The 24,340-nt window shown below is 50.1% G+C and overlaps 1 pseudogene; it reads right to left on the reverse strand.

The window, feature by feature from the left end:
• Nucleotides 1-5,786: 5,786 nt before the first annotated feature.
• Ndufv3-ps2 (NADH:ubiquinone oxidoreductase subunit V3, pseudogene 2) lies at nt 5,787-12,319 on the reverse strand (annotated as a pseudogene).
• Nucleotides 12,320-24,340: the final 12,021 nt, after the last annotated feature.

Below are 24,340 nucleotides of genomic sequence, written 5' to 3' on the forward strand. Positions count from 1 at the left end.
CTCCCAATCCTTCTAATCCTTTCAAAGAGCCCCAGTCCCCAGTGACTAAACACCAGAATCTATGAGCCTATGGGGGCCATTCATATTCAAACTGGCTTCAACTCTTGATCTTCTCATCTCTGCCTCCAGAGTCCTGGGATTAAAAGGCATGCACCCCGGGGCTGGGGATTTAGCTCGGTGGTAGAGCGCTTACCTAGGAAGCGCAAGGCCCTGGGTTCGGTCCCCAGCTCTGGGTTTGGTCCCCAGCTCCGAAAAAAAGAACCAAAAAAAAAAAAAAAAAAAAAAAAAGGCATGCACCACTCTGCCAAACCAAACCAAACAACCAAGAACTAGGGAGGGAACTTGCCTGAAGCCACCCAGCTGGGAAGGGTCTCAGCCAACCTACCAATGCATGGGATATGATTTCAGAAGCTGAGACCTTGGCTACAGCCTAGGGGAGGCCTGAGCTTCCGGTTCCAAGTGGAGAGACAGAAAGAGCTCCTCTTTCCTGGAAGGGTCACAGAAGAACTTTTGGATGAGGTGGCAATGGCTTGGGCATTGAGGTGAACAGACTGCAGTGGGGGTCAGCGCAAGTTGTCCTAGCCTGAGGAGATACCATCAGGACTGAAGACCCAAGGCTGGGCGAGAGAAGGAAAGGGGAAGATTCCAGGGTGGTGTGGAAGGCACAAAGGGAGGGAGGAGATGGGGACTTTGAAAACTTTTGGAATGCCTGTCTAAAGGATTTCCCTGGGGCATCCTGTCTTTGTGATCTCTCATTTGTTGGCTGGCTGTAGGGCAGAGAGAGAAACTCCAGGTCTCTTTACCTAAGTAAGGAGAGTTACTTTTACACTTCAGTGGCTTAGGATATTGTCCCAGAACTCAGGCAGCAAGATTTCCTCTCATGTAGCCTGAGCCGGATCCTCCCTGAGATTCCAGGTCCAGCTTGTGACTGCCCCCCCGTGGGTCCTCAGACACTGTTAGTAAGGACAAGAGGAAAAGGAGTCACTTCTCTTCCTAGATGCGCACCTGGGTTCTCCTTGCTAGCCTTGGCTGGGCCTCTGCTGTCCTCTGGGAGGCAGTGAAGCAAGCTTTTGTCAGGAGCTCTAGTAGGAGATTTAGCCGTGAGTTAGTGCTGCAAAAAGGCCGAGCCTCAGGGTTAGGGAGAAGGGCTGAGTGGGTCAAATACTTGCTGAATAATCATGAAGACCCGAGCTCAGATTCCCAGGGAGCACTCTGGGAGGAGAATCACCGTGCTCACCAGTTCACCAATCTAGCCAGCTGGTGAATACCAGGCTTTGTGAAACTATGTCTCAAAAATTAAGGTGGAGAGCAATAGAGGTAGATAGTCAACCTCTGAACTGCATAAACACATCTTCCTCCAGCCCCCACGTGCTCAAAAAAAAAAAAAAAAAAAAAGAGATGAGCCCCAGTGCCCCCCCCCCACTTGGCGCCTACATCAGTGCATAATGAATACTTGTGGGTGGAGGACTGAGCGAGTGGGTGCCAGGGGAGAAAGATTGTCCACAGGGATGAAAAGCAGGCCTCTACCTGCCAGGTGCTTCCTGTTTAGTCAGAGAGGTGGGTGGGCCTGGCGGAATTATGTTTACTAATAACATTTTTCCTAATTCAAGTTTGAGGAACCAGAGGCCACCTGGGGGATGGGCGTGTCAATTGGAGGGCGGAGGAAGCCACGCCTACGCCCGGAAGAGGTGCTGCTACTCTGAGTTCCCTGTGCTTAGCTGAAATGGATTTCTGGAGGTCTCGCAGTTCTGCGTTCCGGCATCTCACTTCGCCTCTGCAAGTCTCTGCCAAGTGTGGAGACCTTGGGCCATGACCTAGTGAAGAGGTGTCACTGATAGGGGTGTGTTCTGCTGCCACCAGGAGTCTCCTTGGGGGTTGGGGGTGGGGAGAGCTTGGTGATTTACGGCCCCCCTCCCAGAGATGCACAGCTTATTTTCTCAGCTTAGACAGAGGAGTGACACAGTGACTGGGTGCAAGAGGGGCTGCACTTTTATTTTTGAGATAGGGTCTCATGTAGCTCAGATTGGGACACACGCCTCGCTTCTGTGGTGCTGGGGATCAAACCCAAAGCTTCACATACGCTAGGCAAGCACTGACCAGTTGAGTTACATCCCCATGTCTATCTGTCTTTCTGTCTGTCTATGTATGTATCTATCTATCTTTCTGTCTGTCTGTCTGTCCATCCATCCATCTTTGTTTTTTATCCTGAGATAGGGTTTCTCTGTGTAGTCTTGGCTGTCCCGGAACTCACTCTGTAGACCATGATGACCTCAAACTCAGAAAACCGCCTACCTCTGCCTCCCAAGTGCTGGGATTAAAGGCATGGGCCACCACCACCACCACCTGGCATCACTTTATTTTGAAAGATTCTATTTATTTTATGTGGATGAGTGTTTTGCCTGCTGCGTGTGTGCATATGCACCATGTACAGCCTGGTGAAGGCAGAGGCCAGAAGGCAGCAGATCCCCTGGAATCACAGATGGTTGGGACCCACCCTGTGGATGCTGGGACTTGAACATCTGAAAGAGCAGCCAGTGCTCCTAACCTCTAAGCCACCTCTCCAACCCCTTAACTTACTTCTTTTTTTTTTTTTTTTTTTTTTTTTTTTTGGTTCTTTTTTTCGGAGCTGGGGACCGAACCCAGGGCCTTGCGCTTCCTAGGTAAGCGCTCTACCACTGAGCTAAATCCCCAGCCCCCACTTACTTCTTTATTGAGCGACTGCTCGACAGCCAGTACTGTTAGGAAGTCGGAACGACAGCCAGTCACAGCAGCGAAGTTCTCTTTCAGCACTCAATCCCGTGCCTGACTGACCGTTTTACACGCGCTACTCATTTATTCCCGCACCAACAGGTTCAGAGAAACTACAAAATGTCCCCAGAGTCACGGAGCTAGTAAGTCACAAGAGGGGACTGCAAAGAGACTGCCCTCCAGCAGCCCCATTGACCAGAGCTGGAAGACATGTTCCAGATGTCCTGGGGAAGCTGGGGCAGCTGTGACTGGAGGACTCTACTTTGGGATTCGGGGAAGGGTTTTTTTTTCTGGTTAGAATGTGTGGGTTGGAAGAGATGACACCAGTGACAAGGGGACAGTTCCAGGCCTGAAAAACAGCAGCAGCAGTGGTTGTAAAGGTGGGAGAGGCAGCTGGAAAGCAAAGGGCAGTGACTCAGGGTTGCTGAGGGTGGGGCTGAGGGATGTGGGCATCTTGTAGGGTAAGGTCTACAAGTGACTGCGGGAGTCACTGGGTGGGAAGGGCAGCTCCCGTGGGAGCAGACCCTGGACTGAAGGGGCCAGGAAGAAGGACTTGGAAACATGGAGAATAGCTCATCCATGATCCTGTCCCCAGGCCTGCATCTTTCCCCTCTGGGCACATAGATTTGACCTCATCGTTCAACCCAGACAGATAGCCAGGGCACGATTGTGCTGCTGATGAAAACTTGGGTTCTGAAGGCTAAATTTTTTTGATGTCAGTAAGTTAGCTTGCCTGCCTGCCTGCCTTTTTCTTCCCTCCCTCCTTCCCTCCCTTTTAACTTTGTGTGTACATGCATGTTTGCATGTGTACATGTGCACGGTTTCACGCGTGTCTCAGGGGCAGCTGCACAGGCACATACATGAGTATGGAGACCAGAGGACACCCTCAGAGTTTGTTCCTCAGGCACCATCTGTCTCTTTTTTTGCGACATGGTCTCTCACTGGCGGGGAGATGGCCAAATAGGCTATGCTGGGCCTGCAGAGGGCCCTAGGGATCTGTTGCAGAGTCTCCGTCTTCCCAGAACTGGGGTGACAGGTGTGTGCCACTGTGCCTGGTCTTTTTTTTTTTTTTTTTTTTGGTTCTTTTTTTTTCGGAGCTGGGGACCGAACCCAGGGCCTTGCGCTTCCTAGGTAAGCGCTCTACCACTGAGCTAAATCCCCAGCCCCGTGCCTGGTCTTTTACACGGGTCCTAACTACAGAACTCAGGTTCTTGTGTTTATGTGACTTTGGGTTTTTTAGTTTTTGTTTGTTTTTTTGCTTCGTTTTAATGGAAGTTTATTGGGAAGCTGCTCTTGGACAGGCGAGTTCACTGACCCAAAGAAAGGGGGTCAGGGAATTCTCCATGGGAAGGGAGAGAGAGGAGAGGGGGAAGAGAGAGAGAGAGAGAGAGAGAGAGAGAGAGAGAGAGAGAGAGAGAGAGAGAGAGGAAGAAACAGTTTATGTAGAGAGAGGGCGAGAGATTCTTCAGAAAGAGCCCTTTTTGGCTTTTAAGATAAAGTCTCAATCTACTGCCCAGGTTGGCCGAATGCTTGGTGTTCCTACTTCTGTGTCTCAAGTGCTGGGATGACCCACAACACACTCATGACTTATCCTTATCTCTTTTTTTTTTTTTTTTTTTTTTTTGGTTCTTTTTTCCCCTGGAGCTGGGGACCGAACCCAGGGCCTTGCGCTTCCTAGGCAAGCGTTCTACCACTGCGCTAAATCCCCAACCCTTATCCTTATCTCTTTAAACATTTTTATAAATTTATTTATTTATTTGTGTGTGTGTGTGTTTGCACGTGTGTGAGAAAGCATATGCAGAGATCAGAGGCTAACCCTTGGGAGCTGGTTTTCCCACTGTGGGATCAGGGACTGAGCTCAGGCTCTTAGGTCTGCATTCAGATTCCTCCTCCCACTGAGCTACCTCACTGGCTCGACTTAACCTCTCTTTGCCTGGGTTTGTTCACCTGTTAGATGGCATTAACACTGTGCATGTGTGACAGTAAAACAAGATGTACTAGAGTGGTACAGGCTGTCAGTTTACAGGGGCCATAGGGTTTGTTTTTGAGACAGGATTCCTCTGGGTAGCCCTGGCTATCCTGGAACTTGCTCTGTAGACCAGGCTAGCCTTGAACTCAGAGATCCACATGCCTCTGCTTCTGTAAGTGCTGGGAGCTTCTACTTGCTGTTAACAGATGTCACTATCAGCACACACCCCCACCTCCACCCCACCCCCTCATCTGGTCTAATTCCCTGATGCTCTGACAGACCCCAGCTTCCTTGACAGCCTTGCAAGCTCCCCGGACTTCACCTAGCCACCACTCTGATCTCAGAGCCTTCCTTTCCCCTCCCCTGTGATTATGATAAACCCCCTGGAGCTAGTGGGCAGGCTCAGCTGGGCCTCCTGCCTCTTTGAAGTCCCAAGCCAAATTCCTAGTCCCACATACTGACTTCTGAGAAAGCTGTTTCCTATCAAGTCCTACCGCCAAAATGACGCCCCTCTCAGGTATTCTTGCCAACTCCGTTTTATAATCTCCGTGCTGGGGAGGGAGGACAGCGCAGGCACTTTGTCTGCAGGAAGGAAGCAATTAAATTATTAGCACTTTGAGAAATTAAACGACATAACTTATGGTGGAATAAGTTTAGCAGAAAGAAAAAAAAATCCCTTGTAATGTGAGAAAACAATTAAAAAGAATTATATAAGGTTGGGCTCTCTCCTTTATGGCAATAGAGTTAGCAGTTCATTGATTATCGTCGTTTAATGCAGCAGGATGGTGCGGGCTGCTGTGGTGGCAGCCATGTTCAGGAAGCTAAGCGATTAGCCGGGTCCTGTAAGAGGGCACCGGGGTGGGGGGGTGGGGCGCGAAGCATGGGGCGTGGAGCGTGGAGCGTGGGCAGAGGAGCTGAAAGGTTTTCCTGGAGGGGCAGCAGGGAAGGGGAGTGAGGTCCGGAGAGGAGTACCGAAGCAGCCTCTCCCGCACTCCCTGACTTTTCTGCTTTGAGATTTTTGCCCCTCTCAGCCTGCCTATTTCCTGTACCCCAGCACCTCTGTTTCCAGCTATTCATCCCAGCGAAATGGGGACGCAGCTTCATAAGGAGGCAAAGATGTGGCTGGCCAGCTGAGGAACTCTCCCTAGAATGGGAACCAGCCAGGCAGGTGGATGCTCTGGGATGCAGCCGGCAGCACAGAAAGTGGCACAGAGCCTCGTGCAGAGTTCCCCAAGTTTAGTGCCCGGGGTAGCTGAAAAGAACAAACTCACGCATCCCGCAGCCACATAGAAACATCTCCGAGGCAGGCTGGTGGAAAGAGGCAAGACATGAATTAGGAAGGAGCTTGCTACACCGTATAGATGAAGTTCTAGAACAAATGCAAACTGGTTATGGTGGCTGGCACATGCCAGAAATTCCCAGTATTACATTGGGAGATGGAGGCAAGGGTTGGGTTCATGACCAGCTTTGGCTACATAGTGAGCAGGAGACTAGCCTGGGCTACATGAGCTGCTGTTTCATGCCCCCCCCCCGAAAAACTACAGCAAAGGGACAAATTTAACCAATGGGTGGTGACAGGATCCAGAATAATAAGTCCCTTGTGGGGAAGGAGGGTAGTTTATTGGCTGAGAAGAGACATAAATAACCCATGTTGATGTTAGAACTGCTGGTTTTTCTTTTTCTTTCTCTCTCTTTTTTAAATCCGAGTGGAGCACACAGATGTTTACAGCTGTGCCCTGGGATATGTTTCAGGGTCCTCTGAGGATACCCACAATCCACTGTGTAGCATGGGGTGCAGTGACGGGTCCGAATTCAGGTGCACCCTTTACCCTTTAAGCCACGCCAGTTTACTTACAGTGTCCAGCACAACAACTGTTGTTGTTAGGAGACAACAACAAGAAAAAAGTCGGCACACATTTGGCACAGACACACTTAAAAAGTGTAATGTCTTCATTCTGTGGTTGGCTGGGTTTGCGGATATGGAATGCAAGGCTACAGAGGGCCACCAGGACAGATGTAAACACCGTCAAGCTTTAAAGTGATGGAGAGATGGCCCAGCAGTGACTAATTCTTGCTTCTCTTTTGGACCTGAGTTTGCTGCCCAGCATCCACATCAGGGGGCTCAGAACCATTCATAACCCTAGCCCCAAGGGATTTGACACCCTCTTCTGGCATCTGTGGGCATCTTAAAACGTGTGAATGTGCACACGCATGCACACGCACGCACACACGCACACATACGCGCACGCAGAGACACATATATTTAAAAATGAAAAAATTAACCCGGCAGCGGTGACACATCTTTAATCCCTTCACTCAGGAGGCAGAGGCAGGCAGATCTCTGAGTTCAAAGCCAGCCTGGTCTACCAGAGTGAGTTCCAGGACAGCCAGAGCTACACAGAGAAACCCTGTCTTGAAAAACCAACCAACCAACCAACCAACTAAGGAAACAAATAAATAAAACAAAAAAAATTAAAAAGATTTTTTTTCTTTTTTTTTTCGGAGCTGGGGACCGAACCCAGGGCCTTGTGCTTGCTAGGCAAGTGCTCTACCACTGAGCTAAATCCCCAACCCCAAAAAGATTTTTATATTTTATTTTATGTGCATTAGTGTTTTGCCTGCATGCTGTCTGTGTTCCATATTTTTGGTGCCTGGTCCCCACAGAGGCCGGTTGCTGGTGTTAAGTCCTCTGGTATTGGAGTTCTGGATGGTCGCGAATCACCATACAAAGAGAGCCCCGGGAACAAAACCCTGGTCCTCCATGAGAGCAGCAAGTGCTCTGAACCTCTAGTTCTAAATTTATTTATTTAAAAATAAATAAAATGGGGCTGGAGAGATGGCTCAGTGGTTAAGAGCACTGACTGCTCTTCCAGAGGTCCTGAGTTCAAATCCCAGCAACCATATGGTGGCTCACAACCGTCTGTAATGGTTGAATGAATGAAACCAAGATGGGTCTGTGTTTGGACAGAGGATAACCAAACCATCTTCCCCCCGAGATAGGAGATAGAAAGTTTTATAAAATCATGTGCTAGGAGCTGGGGCTGGCTCAATTGGCAGAGTGCTTTCATAGGATGCGTGAAGCCCCGACTTTGGTCTCCAGTGTGGCATACACCTAGCATGGTGGCACGCATGTGTAATTCCAGTCCTGGGGAGATGTTAGGCAGGAAGATCAGAGATTCAACGCCATTCTTAGTGGTGTAGAGAGAAGCCAGCCTGGGTGGCACGACACCCTGTTGAAACAAAACAGAAAGATAAAAACCATTTATTGGGCTGGAGAGATGGCTCAGCGGTTAAGAGCACTGACTGCTCTTCCAGAGGTCCTGAGTTCAATTCCCAGCAACCACATGGTGGCTCACAGCCATCTGTAATGGGGTCGGGTGCCCTCTTCTGGCCCGCAATCACATATGCAGGCAGAATGCTGTACATAAAATAAATAAATAAATCTTTAAAAGAGGGTGTGCGGTGGGGAGGAGAGTTGTAGCATTCTGGTCTGGATGAGTAGAGATTCGGTTGCTGATGCCTGCTGGATAGTGGTGATGCAGGTACCATTCTCAGGGCTTGAAACTTCTCTGCAGTGTGCAGGTCCCTGCTGCTCTGCACACTGTCTTAAAGCCTCAGGGAGGGGAGCAGGTCCCAGGAGTGAGCAGCGGAGTCAGCCTGCCCAATACTGTTTCCTAGTAGATCAGGTTACCCTGTTGTGTCAGCTGGGAGGGAGGGGTAAATGCTAAAGAGGACCCAAGGCTGGGCCTGGGGATGAGAGTACCATTTAAAAGAAGACTTGGATGAACATGGCTGCGTTCCAGCAAAACTGTATTTATGGATCCGGACATTCAAACTCCATATAAATTTCATGCATCGAGGATTATTCTCTTGACTGTCTTTTCAAACCGTTGGCGCCTGTTTGCAGGTGGAAGCCAGAATTTGTTGAGCTCTGGTCTCAGAGGAGTGCTGCTTGATTCGTGGCAAGTATTCAAAGGAGCTATGTTGTTGTAAAAATATAAAAAATAGAAAAAAGTATGGTTGTCTTTTACCTTGCTAGGTCCAGCACCACGGTGCCCTCAAGATATCCGCTAGATATCTTGGCGGAAACACATCCCAACTCCGTGGCTGCGGCCCAGTGTCTCCAGCTGCCACACACTTTCCTACACTCAAACTGTCACATAAAAGAGCACACAACACAATAACCTTTGACCCAATTGATAAGATATACAGAGCCCAGTACCACCCATCCCTTAAGAACATTAATAGCAACCTGTAAATACATAGAGCGGAATCTTAACGTCACCCGCCATATTGTCCTTCCATGGATTCCTTCCACTTCCCTCCTGTCTCTTCCTCCTTTCCATTTTCAGTCTCCTCCTCTTCCTTCAAACTTCTCTCCTGCCTATCCTTCCTTCTTGTCCAATGACAGGCCTCCTTCTATCTGTACCTGCCTCACCTGTGACATCATCCCACAGAGCTACGCTATTTCTTTGAAAATAATTTTTGTTTTTAACTTGTATGTATGTATGTATGTATGTATGTCTGCCATGAATGTGGGTACCCCTCAAGAGGACAGAAGAAGGCATCTGATCCCCTGGGACTGGAGTTACAGAAGGTGGTGAGCCAACATGTGAGTGATGGAACTGAACCTAGGTCCTCTGGAAGTGCATCAAGTGTTCTTAACTGCTGAGCCATCACCTCTCGAGCCCCAGAGTTACCCCAGGAGATCACACACTATCCTAGATCTCCTGAGTTTGAAATTACAAATTTTGAAAAATTGCTCTCTCTCTCTCTCTCTCTCTCTCTCTCTCTCTCTCTCTCTCTCTGTCTCTCTCTCTCTCTCTCTCTGTGTGTGTGTGTGTGTGTGTGTGTGTGTGTGATGAGAGATATTAGATACAGGTACTCATCAGTGTGCTGTGTCCATGATGTGTGACGTGTGTGTACATGTAAAAGTGGACAATGTGTGTATAAAAGCCACTATAAAAGGGGGCCTACAATGGGGCTAGAGAGATGGCTCAGTGGTTAAGAGCACTGACTGTTCTTCCTGAGGTCCTGAGTTCGATTCCCAGCAACCACATGGTGGCTCACAACCATCTGTAATGGGATCTGGTGTGTCTGAAGGCCGCTACAGTGTACTCATATGCATAGAATGAATAGGTAAGTATTTTAAAGGGGAGAGGGCATAAACTTCCCTCTCCCTTTGGTGTCTGGGTGCAGAATTCTCTGGGATCTGTGAGCTCATAGGCGGAGTGTGACTTGTACAGGTGTGGGATTTGTCTCCGTCACAAGCATCCAAGTGTCTCAGCCGCTCTAGGGAGCTGCTACTCCGTGATTTTACAATGCACCCACTGACTGCTGAAGGTGAGGACAGGAAAATGGGTTCTGGCCATTCCGGCAGACCCTTTTAGCTGTGGCCCATTCGAGCGGCTCTCAGACCATCGCTGGGTTTCTGGATGGTTTGCTGGAATTCTCCCTGAGATGTGCCAAGCTTCCTGCCCGGGAGAAGACATTCACTTAATTTATTTAATCTGGATGATTTAATTCTCTCATCCAGATGGAACGAAACACAAATTTCGCATTAGAGGGGGCTGATGAGAGAGAGGGATGGAGGTTGAAAGGCAGTGATGTCACTATCCCTGCGGCAGAATGTCTCTCCCACGGACCTCGGGCATCCCACACAGCTTGGCATTTTGGAGGCCCAAAGAGTAATGGCTTGGTTGTAGGGCCTTTCCATGCAAAAGAACTGACCTTGTCTGATTTCTATGCTTCCACCCCAGACTTAGACTCTCGCTGCCTATACTTCCTAAATTCCGGTCCTCGGCTGGCCGCTTCGCCCTTGCTCCTCTCCCCCCTCCTTTGAACTTGCCCGCTCTGGTTCAGAGCGCATCAGCCCTGCCTCTGCATGTTTCTCACAGTTGGCCCACCCTGTGAGCCCTGTGTGTTCTCTGTTTAGCTTTGCGCTTCTAGCTGCTTTCTAGCCCTGCCTCTCTTCTGCCTCTCTCCCTCCCTTCGCCTCTTTCCCTTCCCCTGTATCTTTATTGTGGTGCTTGGTACACCAAGCTGAAATTCTTTGTACATGTGATTCTCCCCCACATATAGCCACAAGTTTCTTCTAGGCAAGAGACTGTCTTGCTCATCTGTGAATCACCAGGTCCCAGGGCGATGCTCGCCACAGAGGAAGTGCTGGGCCAACAGAAGCTTGCTGAATGAATAAAAGAACTCACAAACAAACGGGAGGACCAGGACGAACTGACTCCGCAGGCCTTGCCTTAAGACATGCACACAGGGGGTTGGGGATTTAGCTCAGTGGTAGAGCGCTTGGGTTCAGTCCCCAGCTCGGGGGGGGGGGGGGGGGGGGAGACATGCACACAGACATGTGCCCCACCCCCACCCCCTCCTCGTAGGCTGAGGTCATCACATAGGTATCTATCCCTACGAGAGTCAAAGGACCACCCCTAACTCATGCTCCTGGTCTGCAGGTCAGCATTCTGTTCATGTTCTGCACATGGGGACCCTGGGCTTTTAGAAGGACTTGGGTAGCCCGGGCTGTCCTTTTAAATATTGCCCAGGATGAGGGAAAAGGGTGGGACTGGAGGGGCATCCCAGTGTGACTACCAAGGGGAAGCTCTGTGGAGGGACCCAGTGGGCTACCCTGCCTGTGCTAGCAGGCTGGGGTGGGAGGGTGAGGGAGGAAAAGTCCCATAAGTGATGTAGATAAAGATCAAAGCGGTGGCGACAGACGAGTGCTCCTGCAGGTAGCTGGCTTCTCTGTACTCCACTCCTCACTTAAGCGCTGGGGAAGGTTTCCAAGTACCAACATGTTAATGAGTGAGTGAACACGCATATGAGTGCTGTTTGACCTCGAGCACATAATTCCCCTTACTTCCTCCCTCCCTCTCTCCTTCCCTCACCCCCTTCCTTCTTTCCTTCCTTCCTCCCCCCACCCCCTTCCTTCTGACAGAGTCTCACATCAGGGGCAACCTTGAATTATCTATGTCATCAAAGATGAATTTGAACCTCGGATTAGCCTGCCTCCACCTCCCCTCCTAGATGGTGGGACTGCAGGCATCTGTCACTGTGCTTGTTTTTGTGCTAGCCTGAGGATGGGAACCAGGGCTTTCTATCAAGGAAGCCACACCCCCAGCCTAACCCCACCCCACCCCGCTTTCTTTCTTTCTTTCTTTCTTTCTTTCTTTCTTTCTTTCTTTCTTTCTTTCTTTTTTTTTTTTTTTTTTTTTGTGACTCTGACTTTTATTCTCGCAGGCAGGAATAATTCATGGGACGGACATGGGGGTCTACCCTGAGTTGAGTTCAGTGCCGAAGACGGCTGTGGCAGCCTGAACTTGGAGAGGTCCAGGCTCAGGTCCAGGAAGGTGTTGTGGTCATGATGCTGCAGGTTCTTGTAGGTGGTGGTGTCAGCCGGCTCGGGAGCCAGCGTGGGCTCTTTGAGCACACTTTCTGTCTTGCCATTTGGTCCCGCCACCTTTTTACTCTTCTCTGACTCTGTAGACGGGGCAGCGTAGAAGCCGGTTCTCCTTGGAACACCCTTGCCTCGAGAAGGGCAGCCTTAGGCGCCTGGATTCGGATTCGCCCTCCCTGAAGCAGGAGAGAGACCGCCATGGCACAGATGCCAAGCGCCGAGCCCCGCCCCTCTCTCATTCTCTCTTTTCTTTCCATGCTTGGCCTCATGCACTCTAGGCAAGAACTGGACCTCTGAGCGGACATCCCCAGCCTGTTATTTTACATTTCCAAGGCTCAGTTTTTCCCACCTTTTTTTTTTCTTTTTTCTTTTTTCGGAGCTGGGGACCGAACCCAGGGCCTTGGGCTTGGTAGGCAAGCGCTCTACCACTGAGCTAAATCCCCAACCCCTCCCACTTATTTATTTATTTATTTATTTATTTATTTATTTATTTATTTATTTATTTATTTATTTTGGAGCTGGGGACCGAACCCAGGGCCTTGGGCTTGGTAGGCAAGCGCTCTAACCACTGAGCTAAATCCCCAACCCCTCCCACTTATTTTTTTTAAACTATTTATTTTTCTTTTATGTGAGTGAGAGCTTTGCTTATGTGGGTGTATATGCACCATGTGTGTGCCTGGTGTCTGTGGAGGCCAGAAGAGGGTGTCAGATCCTGTGGAACTGGAGGTACAGATGGTTGTGAGATGCCATGAGGGTGCTGGGAACTGAACCCAGCTCCGCTAGGAGAGTAGCCAGTGCTCTTCACCACTGGACCATCTCTCTAGCTCCTTCCCCCTGCCCTTATAAGGAGGGGATTGGTCTAGTTATCTCCAGGGTCTCCATGGTTCTTCTAGGCCCTTTCCCCCTTTCCCTTTACAAGTGACCCAGGCCCTGCACAAATAGAGCTAATCACTTGCTTACAGTAAGTATGACCGTGGCCTCAAACCTGTCATTAGCTGCTTGGGCTCTCGGCATAGAAAAACCAGTACTCCAGATGAAGTTGAGAGGTTCTCTTTGTGTGTGTTTGTGCGTGCGTGCATGTGCATGCATGTGCGTGTGGTTTTGGGCAGGCTTCCTCTTTTTAACCTTCTATCTCTTGTGTATAAAGTGGCAACAATTATTGTCTTATTTATTATCACCGTGGCATCAAGTGAATGATGGATTCAAGAGTTTTGCCACCTGTAAATGTCACTAAGGACACCGTAGGTGACAACCCCCCCCACCCCCGCATTAGGTGCTGGGTAAGTGCTCGATCAACAAATGAGTCCTTCCTGAAGCTCTGCAAGCTTCTCCTCCTTTTCTCTTAATGGACTTTACCCCAGAGCTGCGGAGAGCAGGAGGCAGCTAGTAGATCCCCATTACTCCATAAAGGCCACCTAAGTGCTTCAACTTTGTCCTCACCCTGCCCCCCCATAAGTCAACAGGGTGGGTGGGTGGGGGCTGGGGGGGAACAAAGGAGCTGTTAGCAGGTAGGGGCAAGTCAGCGGGGCTATCTGGGCAAGTCACCACCAATAAAACCCAATCAATGCAGCCCTTTTTAAGTTGGTTGGATCAGTGACCCAGAAAATAGCTCCCCCACAGCAAAGGAAATGATAGTCAATAAACCGAGCCGTCAATGGGAAAAATCTATTAAAGAGAGTGAGACAGCAGGAGACCTCTGGTGTTAACGGAGACCCTTTGGAACAGAGCCATGAAGCCAAGAGCCCACGGTTAACCCTCTCCACTCAAGAGTCTCCTCCATCCCAGCATCTACAATGCCTGTGGCTTCTGGTTCCCTCAGATGGTATGGAAGGATCCAGAAACGGGGGCAGGGGGGTAACAGGGGGAGTGTCCCCTGTGGGGTGGCCAGTAGGTATGTGTATCACCTGGTATTGCCTGCCTGGGGCGCTATGGAGGGATGATATCTCATTGCTCCCATGGGGAAGCATCTGGTCGGGGGGTGTCTCTTGAGCTGCAAATGTAGTTTAGTTGATAGAGCGCCTGGCTAGCATGAAGGGAGCCCTGGGTTCAATCCAAGAACTTGGGTTGATGGTGCAAACTGATAACCCCCCAAACTCAGGAGGCGGAGGCTGGGAATCAGAGGTTCAAGGTCTTGGTTAGATGGTAAGGTCAAGACCAGTCTGGCCTCCATGAGAGCTCGTCTCGAAAATAAAATGAATATAGAGGTCTCTATTCTCCAGCTGTCCTGTTGGGAGGCAAGGGGACACGCCTTACCCCACACCAGGCTGCTGATACCACCTTGCCAGCCGGTGGGGCTTCCTTCCTCTGGTATTAACAAGGAAGAAAATTAGCACCCAAGAAACGGGGCTTTCTCTTCAGCGTATACTTTCAGATCTCTTTCACCCAGCGAGGTGGGGACCAGGGACACTAGGGTGGGCTGGCAGGTTTTCTTGAGCAAGCTGTATCAAACCTAGAAGGATTTGGACAAGAGAACAGTTCTCCTCGTTTGGTCCTAGAAAAGCCACGGTGCCCACCCCAGCCCTTCCTGCCACTTCTTTTGTTACCATGGATACCAAGTCATACGGGGCTGCCTCTGGGTGCGTATCTGCAAAGTGTGTCTGTGGGGGACCGAGAATGATGCTGCAGGACGTCTCCATTGTATCGTGCCCAACCTCATCTTCGGCGAAGGGCATCTGGTCATGTTGCTGTGTCACAGGTCAGTGTGGACAGGTTAAGGTACATCAAAAGCGGCATGTTGATGGCACATTTGGGGAACCCAGAGAGGGACAGGCTTTGGACCCAGGGCTGCAGGAACAAGACCTATGCTACAACTATGCTCTAGCTGCACGGATGCTTAGTTCTGTTCGTATGTGCGAGGGCATATTTTTCTTACTGCATTACGGTCTCCTTTCGGAAGGGGTTGCTTCCTAGGGCCATAGTACTTATCCCCTTCGCTCCCCCATGTCAGTGAACTATGGGGTAGCTTTTGGCAACTTCCTGGCCCTGGGTGAGTCATTTCTAGGGCCCACAGGTGGGTGTTTATTCTGCAAGTGGCCAAAGAATGCATAAGACTATGATGAGAGTCTCATCCTCTACCTGTTAAGTTTCATGTAGCCCAGGCTGGCCCAGAATTCACTGTATAATGAAGGATGACCTTAAACTCCTGATCATCCTGCACCGGTCTACTAGGTGCTATGATGATGACAGGTGTGTGGTAGAGTTCAGGGATGTGACAATCACAGGAAATATCACCAAATTAAGGGAAGGCCCTCCGTGCAAATCTTCCTTCTCTAGGGGTGACACTTTCATTATTTGTGGGCTACCGCCGGTTACCACCAGGGGAGCAGTCACTGTTAGTGAGTGGGGATGTTCTAATTCACAGAGGTAAGCCAGAAACAACCCCAAAACGCTAATTTTAGAGCTGAGTTCAACTTGTCTCTTTGTCAGGAAAGGAACTATTTCCTGAGAACACAGGGATAGATGGTCACTGTCTTCACTGGCCAGCTCAAGTCAGAGAGGCGATGGATGGGGGGAGGGGCTTCCCATTCATATTAGCAGAGTGAGTGGACACGCAGACATGTGAGTTGAGCGTTTGGTTCTTGGGACTCACAGTTGAATGCCTTTTGAAGAATCTAGAAGTTTCTTTGGCGTCCCAGAGAACATCTGGAAAGTGTCCAATGTGCCCTAGGACGATAGGCTCTCGAGAACCCCAGGTTCAATCTTAGCATTTCAGTTTTCAGGGAAGACTCCAAGCATTTCCTCTTCTTCTTTTTCTTTTCTTTTCTTTTTTTCTTTCCTATTTTTCGGAGCTGAGGACCGAACCCAGGGCCTTGAGCTTGCTGCTCTACCACTGAGCTAAATCCCCAACCCCTTCTTGTCACTTTCAGCTCGGTGACCTCGCTCAACTCCAAAGGCATGTGGACAGGAGTCCTCTGCAGCTGAGAAAAGTGAACTGCTCATTCCTAGCTGAGCAGTGTCAGGAAGATTTTTCAGTTTCACAGCAATCTCATCCCTGTAGCTATGAGCATCTGGGCAAGTCACTTCCCTTTCATGGACGTTCGTTTCCTTTTGTAAAATGAAGGTCGGTATCGTCTTTTTCACAGAGTTGCTTTAGGGTCACACTCAGCGCGGCATGGGCAGTAGAGCAAGTGTAGCACCGTAACTGGTACGCAGTGGGCACTTGGAAGGAGATAAAGTCTCGGAGGTGGGGAGGTGGACAGTTGGTACAGTGCTTGCCACACAAACATGGGGGCCTCAGTTTGAGCCCCAGCACCTGTGTCAAAACACTGGCTGCAGCGGACTCTTTGCACCTGTAACCCCAGCACCAGGGAGGGGGGAAAGGGTCACTTGGGGGTCACTAGCCAGCCCTCCTAGCCCAGTCAGTGACCTCCAAGTTCAGTGAGAGACCCTGTCAAAAAACAAAACAAAACAAAAAACCAAACCAAACCAATCAATCAAACAAACAAAAACACCCAGGGTGGACAGCTCTCGAGGAAAGACACTGGAAGTTGACCTCTGGCCTCCACACACATGGGCACATGCGTATCACAAAAGGGATAGGGGTTTTAGAATCACGTTTGCCTGTTTGTTTATTTGTGTACGTGTATGAAAGTGGGTGTGGGTTTGGATGCACGAGTCCTAGCAATCATGTGGAGGTCAGAGGACAACTTGTCAGCTCTCTCTTACTATGTAGGTTTCTCAGCCAGAACCCAGGTTGTCCTGCTTGGCTGTAAGTGACTTTACCCACTGAGTCATCTCACCAGCCCCAAAGACAGTATTCTATTTGCAAAAATAGACGCAAGGTGCTGTAAATAGTTAGCACTTTCTTTGGGTGGTGGTGGTGCTGGGGGTGCAATGATCCGGGACGGAAGGTCTCAAACATACCAAGGCCACCACTCTTCCACAGAGCCACAACACCAGCCAGAGAGTGATTTAAAACAAAAACAAAATAAAGCAAAAACTTAGGGCTGGAGAGACGGCTGCTCTTTCAGAGACGTTTCTAGGTTCTGCATACAGGATCTGGATACAGTTCCTAGGCCATCTCTCTCCTTCCCGTCTCCAGCTCCAGGGCATCTGATGCCTCCAGCCTCTACAGGCACATGCATGTGCACATACCCACACACAAACATATATAATTAAGATAAGATAAAAATTTAATAACGTTATTAACAACAATAAAAACCTAGAGTCACTTCGCTGGTAGAGAAGTGAACGCCCACTCGACCCAGAAGTCGCCACTGTAGTGGAGTGTTGCTGCCACCAGGTGGCAGTGTTGGCAAGCACACAGCTTCTTTAGGGGCTGCCAGGCACGAAGAGGAAGAGTTTTATTCCAGTTTAAACTTTTATTTAGAATGTAGATACCTTAACAGACCACCTAACCCCACGTGCCTTCACCTCAGGGGATAGAGGGCGAGAGACGGGGGAAGAACTCTGCCCAAGATCACAGCGTGCTGATGGCAGAGCTCTCTGCCAGCATGGCGGCAGTTGGGGCGCCGATCTTCTAGTTGGGAGCAGGGCAGGGCAGGCTCCGGCAGGGCAGGACAGGGCCGGATAGATAACAGGAACTTGAGAACTCCAGGTCCAATCTTAGCATCTCAGTTTTCAGAGAAGCACGTGGGGTCCCCCAAAGGCTCATAAACCCCATTACCTGGGGAAAGCTGCCCCGGAGTACACAGAAGCCGAACTGTAAAGCCTGTACCTCAGTTATGGCTTGTTCGTCAGCTAGCGTCACAGGTTATGAGAAACCGTACCATCCCCAACCTCAGGGACTCAAGGAGCAGCTCCCATATCAGCTCTGTCTCTCTGTCTCTCTGTCCCCAGTGTCTCATGCACCCTCCTGCCTCCACCTCCAAATTTGAGAATTCCAGGCAAGCACCACTATGCCCGACTTTGTACTCAAAATTAGGGTTTCTTTCAGGCTACCAAGCACTTTACCAACGGAACTATGTCCCCAGCCCTTTCTTTTTATACTTTTTATGAGACAGGGTTTCACTATATATCTTAGACTGTCCTGGAAGTCACTGTGTAGACCAGGTAGCCTCAAGTTCATAGCAATCCTCCTGCCTCAGGCTTCGTAGTGCTCGTGTAGCATGTGAGCTACTACTTCGGGTTGGCGTTTTCAGACAAGGGTCTGTTGGGTGTGTTGTTCTTTTGTAGGATGGATGACAAGAACCTCTGTTTCTTGGGACTGTGAGCTGGCTTAGCCATTAAAGGTGCTTCCGGCTAAGCCTGACACCCAAGTTTGATCCTAGGCACCCACATCATGGAAGGAGAGAATTAGCTCTGGCAAGATGTTCTGTGGCCTCCTCAACTTCATATGCGCCCTCCATATGCAGAATAAATTAAAATATAATTTAAAAAAGAAGGCTCTTTGGCGCCCTAACCGTTCACCTTCACTGGGTCATATTGGTACACGTGACTATACCCAGTTCAGCTGAGACCTCTGGGGCCTAGGGAGGGAAGCAGCTCACCTTGGGTCACACAGTATTTGCTGAATCTGAGCTTTTTGCTCTTTGGGAGCTGGTCGTGTTGGGTGGGAGAAGACGGAGGTGACCCACCTCCGTGGTTTGTAACCTCTGAAGGGTCCTTTGTCCTACATGGGAGAGTGGTTCAGGAACAGCATGCTCTGCGCAGACGCAGAACCTCCTTGCCCCCGCTCCCCCACTGCAGCTCCCCATGAGTTCCTTTCCAGAGCACTCACTGAGTAGGTTGCTAGTGGAAATGTGGTTTTCAAATTTGGGAAATCTCCATTAAGTCCTTTTATTTAAGGAGGATGTCATTATCACGCCTCCCCGAGGACTATTACGGTTCTATTAGGCAAGGCCGCAGACTTCCTAGGTACTGTCTGGGGTCTGATTCCTGGGCAGGAAAATACGAGACAGGAAGAAGGGGGGCAGGGAGCGGGAGAGAGAAAACGGGATGCGGAGCAGGCAGGAGGGAGGAGAGGAGAGGGGTGAAGAATCAGAGAATGCAAGAGGGAGCCTGGAAGGCGAGAGATGAGCGCGCCCCCTAGTGGTGGAGGGAGCGCGGGGAGTCCCGGAGCCAAGTGGCCACCTGCTCCTCTTTGAGGTTCAAAATGAAACCGCAGAAAAGCTGTCTGAATCCTACTCGCTGCACAGTCAGGGAGGGGCCGCAGGGGAGTCCCCGTGCCCTCGAGCTGCTGCCCACCCTCGGAGTCTTGGTTCAGATCTTGGAGGGGCTTAATTTAGGATGTCCAGCGACAAAGTTAACTAAAGAAGGCAGTTCTGGAAACCAGACCTGGGCTCCGTGGCACTGGCCTTCCTGACCGCTCTGAGACATCTTTGCCCTGGAGGCTTGACACTTCCCTCTGCTCTGTGCTGTGCCCTTGTCACCTGGTAGGTCCTCAGGGCGCGTTTGCGTTCCGAAGCCTGAGAGAGATGGGGAAATGGTTCCTCTGACGCTTCTTGTCCCTTGTACTCAGAGCTAAGTCATATGGTTTGAATTGCTCTCAGCAAAGCTTGCTGACCCTCGATGTCTTCCGATTATCCTACTGAGGACCCCCATCTCCACCCCCAACCCACCTCCTGGGTAGAGTTTAGGGAGGGTCAGGAGCCACATGGCAAGCATCTAACACTCATTTGACTAAATGGGAAAGAGGAAAATATATTTCCCTCCAGGGACCCGTGTGTTAGGGGTTACCAGCCCAGGCTGGAAACATTCACCTCCAAGCAGGAAGGCTGCTACTTGGAGGAGAACATCCGGACTGGACAATTCCCTGCTTGTGGGTCCCACGGGTGTAGGCAACCTCCTTCCGGTGATCCCCTGTCTGTTGAGAGTTGCCTTGGATCCTGAGCCCGAGGCCAGGACCCCCTCTTTGCACTCTCCTTACCCTGTGAGAGCTAGCCCTGTGCCCCTGGGGTGCCCCTGCCTTGGAGCTCCTGTGCAGGAGTGATTAATGAGGCGGGGATAAAACCTTTCTCCCCCAGCTGTGTCAACAAGCCCCTATGGCCTTTCAGGCTTCAGGGATGGGGAAGCAGCCTCGTTCCCTAGGCCTGTTCTCCCTCTACCTTGGGCTCCCTGTGATGACTATGATTTTATGATGCCCACAACACTTGATATTTGCTGAGAGCACTGAGAGGGGAGGAAGTGAAGTCCCTCCTCTCTCTCTCTCTCTCTCTCTCTCTCTCTCTCTCTCTCTCTCTCTCTCTCTCCCTCTCAGCTGTGTGAGCCATAGGATGTGACAGCACTGTCATTGGCTGACAAGGAACAACTGGTGCCCGATGCCACCTTCTCTGTGAGGTTTTCCTGAGGGTACCTGGTAGGCTTTGTCCATTCACTTCCTCCTCTTGTGGGCCTGCCAGCTGCAGGTGTGTGGGAGGAGGCTGTTTCCTCTGCTCACTGCCCCTCAACAGAGGGGGCTGTGTGTTCGGAATCTTTCACTTATGTGCTTGTGTGTGTGTGTGTATGCGTGTGCGTGTGCGTGTGATACGTGGCTGCTACTGAACTCAGGACCTTGTATGGGTTAGGCACATGGTCTGTTGTTGAGCTCTTCCCAAGACTCTCTTAGGCAGCAATCTTTCCCCCCCCCCCCCACCCGTCTTAGGCCAGCCTCGCTCAATGTTTGCCCACTGTTACGAAATGAAAATGCCCAATATACCCGGCACAGTCTGTGGTCCATGATGTCTGTAGTTGTGTCTCAAATGTACCCAGGACCACCATGCCTGCCCTTCTCTCAGCTTGTGGTTGGGGCATTCCTAGGGGCTTCCACCCAGGGCATGTGACGATGCTCTTAGCTCCGAGGGTAGGTTAGGGAGCAGGAAGCCAGAAGTCATCCCATTTTATTTATGTGGTTTTATCTGATCTATTCGGATTGGTTTGCTACTCACTGTGTAGCCCAGTCTTGAACTCGTATCGATCCTCCGAGCCTCGGTTTTCAAGCGCTGGAATTAGAGGCCAGAGCTGCCGTGGGCGGTGATATTTAAAAACAAACCCCTTAGCTTTACAAGAAAGCTGCACTTAGACGTTTTACTCAGCTCCTCCACACCCTAATCCATACTCCGGGCAAAACTGAGAACCTTACTTCCATAACAGATTCTGATGGTCGGCTTTAACTGTCAGCATGACAGCCTAGGATCACCTCGGAAGGGAGCCTCAATGGGAGGCGGTCTAGATTAGGTGAGCTTTGAGCATGCTGTGGGTTAACTGATGTAGGAAGACCCAGCCTGAATGTGTGGTGCCTCATTCATTCCCTGGGTTGGGGTGGAGAGGGTAGGCAGGGGAGGGGGCTGAGCTTGAGGAGCAAGCATGCATTAATTTGTTCTCTCTGGTTGTCTTAGTTAGGGCTCTATTGCTGGGAACAGACACCACGACCAGGGCATCTCTTATAAAGCACAACACTTAATTGGGGCTGGCTTACAGGTTCAGAGGTTTAGTCTATATGATCAGTAAGGAGGGAGTATGGCAACATCCAGGCAGATGTGGGGCTGGAGGAGCTGAGAGTTCTACCTCTTGTTCCAAAGGCAGACAGGAGAAGACTGACTTCCAGGCAGCTAGGATGAGGGTTTCAAAGCCCACGCCCATAGTGACACACCTACTGGAACAAGGCTACACCTCCTAATAGCGCCACTCCCTGGACCAAGCATATACAAACCCACACTGCTCTTGATTGCGGATGTGATGTGGCTAGCTGCTTCTGCTCCCTGTGGTCTTTGACTTCCTGCTGTTAGTGAACAGTAACCTGGAACTGTGGGCAAAACAAACCCTTCATCCTCTAAATTACCTTTCATAAGGGTATCGGATCAGAGCCACAAAAACAAAACTAGAGCAGAAGCCTCCCATTAGATCTCAGCAGTGTTTCCATGACCAGCTGTTAGCCCATATGATTTTGGTGATATATTTGTTTGAGACAAAGTTTCACCCTGTAGTTGAGGCTGGTCTTGAACTCTTGGAGCTGGTTTTGCCAGCTTTCTAAGTACTGGGATTAAAGGCTCGGCCTACCACACTTGTTTTTAATTTTTTACTCTTTCTTTAGAAACTAGAGCTTGCTATGTGGTGTATCCCAAATTGTCTTGAAACTCACCATCCTCCTGCCTCAGCCAGCCTTCTGAATGCTGGGGTTATAATGAACAGAACCTAGCCAGGGTTTAACCCACATGATTTTAAAGATGGCACGTTAACAATTCACACACAGAGCTGAGGGTGTATCTCGGTGGTAGAGAAGTGATTGCTGGACCAGTGGAGGACCGAGAAAAGCAGGAGGGTAGGAAAGGAAGTAGGGTTGGGGCAGGTCTGTGGGGGAGGAGGCTCTCTATGTGTGAGTGAACCCCTCAGTCCTGCTTCCCTGAAAGGCAGAGCTGTGCGTTTGAGCTGAGAGTGAGATGAACACCCTGGGCTCTCTGGTTCATTGATCACAGCCAGTTTCCTGTCCTTGTCTCTGTCTCCCTCCTCCTTGGTTACCCACCCTCCACGTGTGCACAGTCGGTCTCTCTTGGTCTTGCTTGCTCTTCTGGCCAATTGAAATAATTAGAATGAAAATTTCAATTATAATGTCACCAGATGCTCTGTTTGTTATTAAGAGAGGTGAACATTCCGTCCTGCTGTCAGGAAGGCAGGATCTTCCTGTGGAGCTAAGCCTTTGGAGGCCTGAAGGGCTGGAGGAGGAAGCAAGAGAGCAGGTTGGCTGAGGGGGTCAGTTAAGGTTCCCCGCTCTGGCTTCTCCATAGACAGCTCCCCCTGTGTTTTGAAGGTCTCGGACAATGTCCGCTTATGTCATCTTTCGCCCTTGCTGGTTTCTAATTCTCTCTGCTTCAAGAGGTGGGCCAGCTGGGGACTGGTGATCCAGCAAAAGGATGTGGGAGGTGAAGCATTTGGAATTTGGTTCTGGAATTATTTTTGGAAGGTACGGCAGTGGCTCCTGGAAGAGTCCTCCGCAGGCTAGGAAGTGGGGCAGGGCAGCCAGACTGAGACGATGGGGAGAGACTCTTGAGTCCTTCCCCTGTTGCTGAGGACGGGGCACCCTGCTAAGGTGGCCTGAGAGGTCCCTGCTGACCCACAGACTTCCAAGTCTGTGTCTCACTTGCTTCAAAAGATGGCTAATAGTGAAGTGGGGGTGAGGGAGGGGCTTCTTAGTCGCAGATGGATTTTTACTCAAGACTGAGGGTGCCGGAAGCTATGGTCACACAAAACTTCCACTGAGTCACTGGCTTCAGGTCTTTGTGTTTTCAATAGAGGATGAACATTATAGACACGGGAGGAGTGAATTCAGACAGGAGTTTTATTATGGGGTTATGGGGGGGCTTCAGATAAAGACAGGCCTGGCACCTGTGACAGAAGCAGGTCCTAGAAGGAGGACACCATCAGGCTGCTGGGCCAGGAGCTTTATTTCTTTCAAAAAATTAATTACACATATTTATTTACCTACTGGGGTGTGTGCCATAGCTCATGCACGGAAGCCAGAGGACAACTCACAGGAGTTTGTTCTTCCCTTCCACCGTGTGGTACCAAACTCAGGGATCAAACTCAGGTGGTCAGTGCCAAGTGCCTTTACTCCAGGAAGTGTCTTGCTACCTGAGTCCGAGGGTTCTCTTAGGACTGATGGGAGAAACTGAGATGAGGCACAGGTGAGGTCCACCCATGAGGTGCTCAGGTGTCTCCCAGTTTCAACCAATCTCTAGTGCAACTTCCAGTCACAAACACAGACAGACAGGCACACAGACACACACACACACAGACACACACACACACAGACACACACACACAAGAATACGCAGAACACACATACCCATACAACACACACATACATAAATACGCAGAACAGACAGCACATACACACAAATATACAGAACACACACACACACAGAAGTACACACACACAGACACACACACACAAGCACACAAGAATACACAGAACACACATACCCACACAAATACACAGAACACACAGACACACACACACACACAAATACACAGAACACATAGACACACACACAAATACACAGAACACACACAGACACACACACAAATACACAGAACACACAGACACACACACACAAATACACAGAACACACAGACACACATATACACACATACTCTCCGACCCATGCCATGCCACCTCTCCCTCCTCAGGATGCCTTGAAGGAGCTGTCTACACTCCTTCGCTTTGGCTTCCCCACTTCTCATAAATTCCTCAACCCTCCTCCCGCTATTCCATCCATGGAGAAGGATGTGGTGGTCTCTGCTGTTTTTCTGCTGCTACCTCGGACCACCACAGACTGGGTAATTTA

The sequence above is a fragment of the Rattus norvegicus genome, chromosome 10 (assembly GCF_021556685.1).
Source record: "Rattus norvegicus strain SHRSP/BbbUtx chromosome 10, alternate assembly SHRSP_T2T, whole genome shotgun sequence".
Lineage (NCBI taxonomy): Eukaryota > Metazoa > Chordata > Mammalia > Rodentia > Muridae > Rattus > Rattus norvegicus.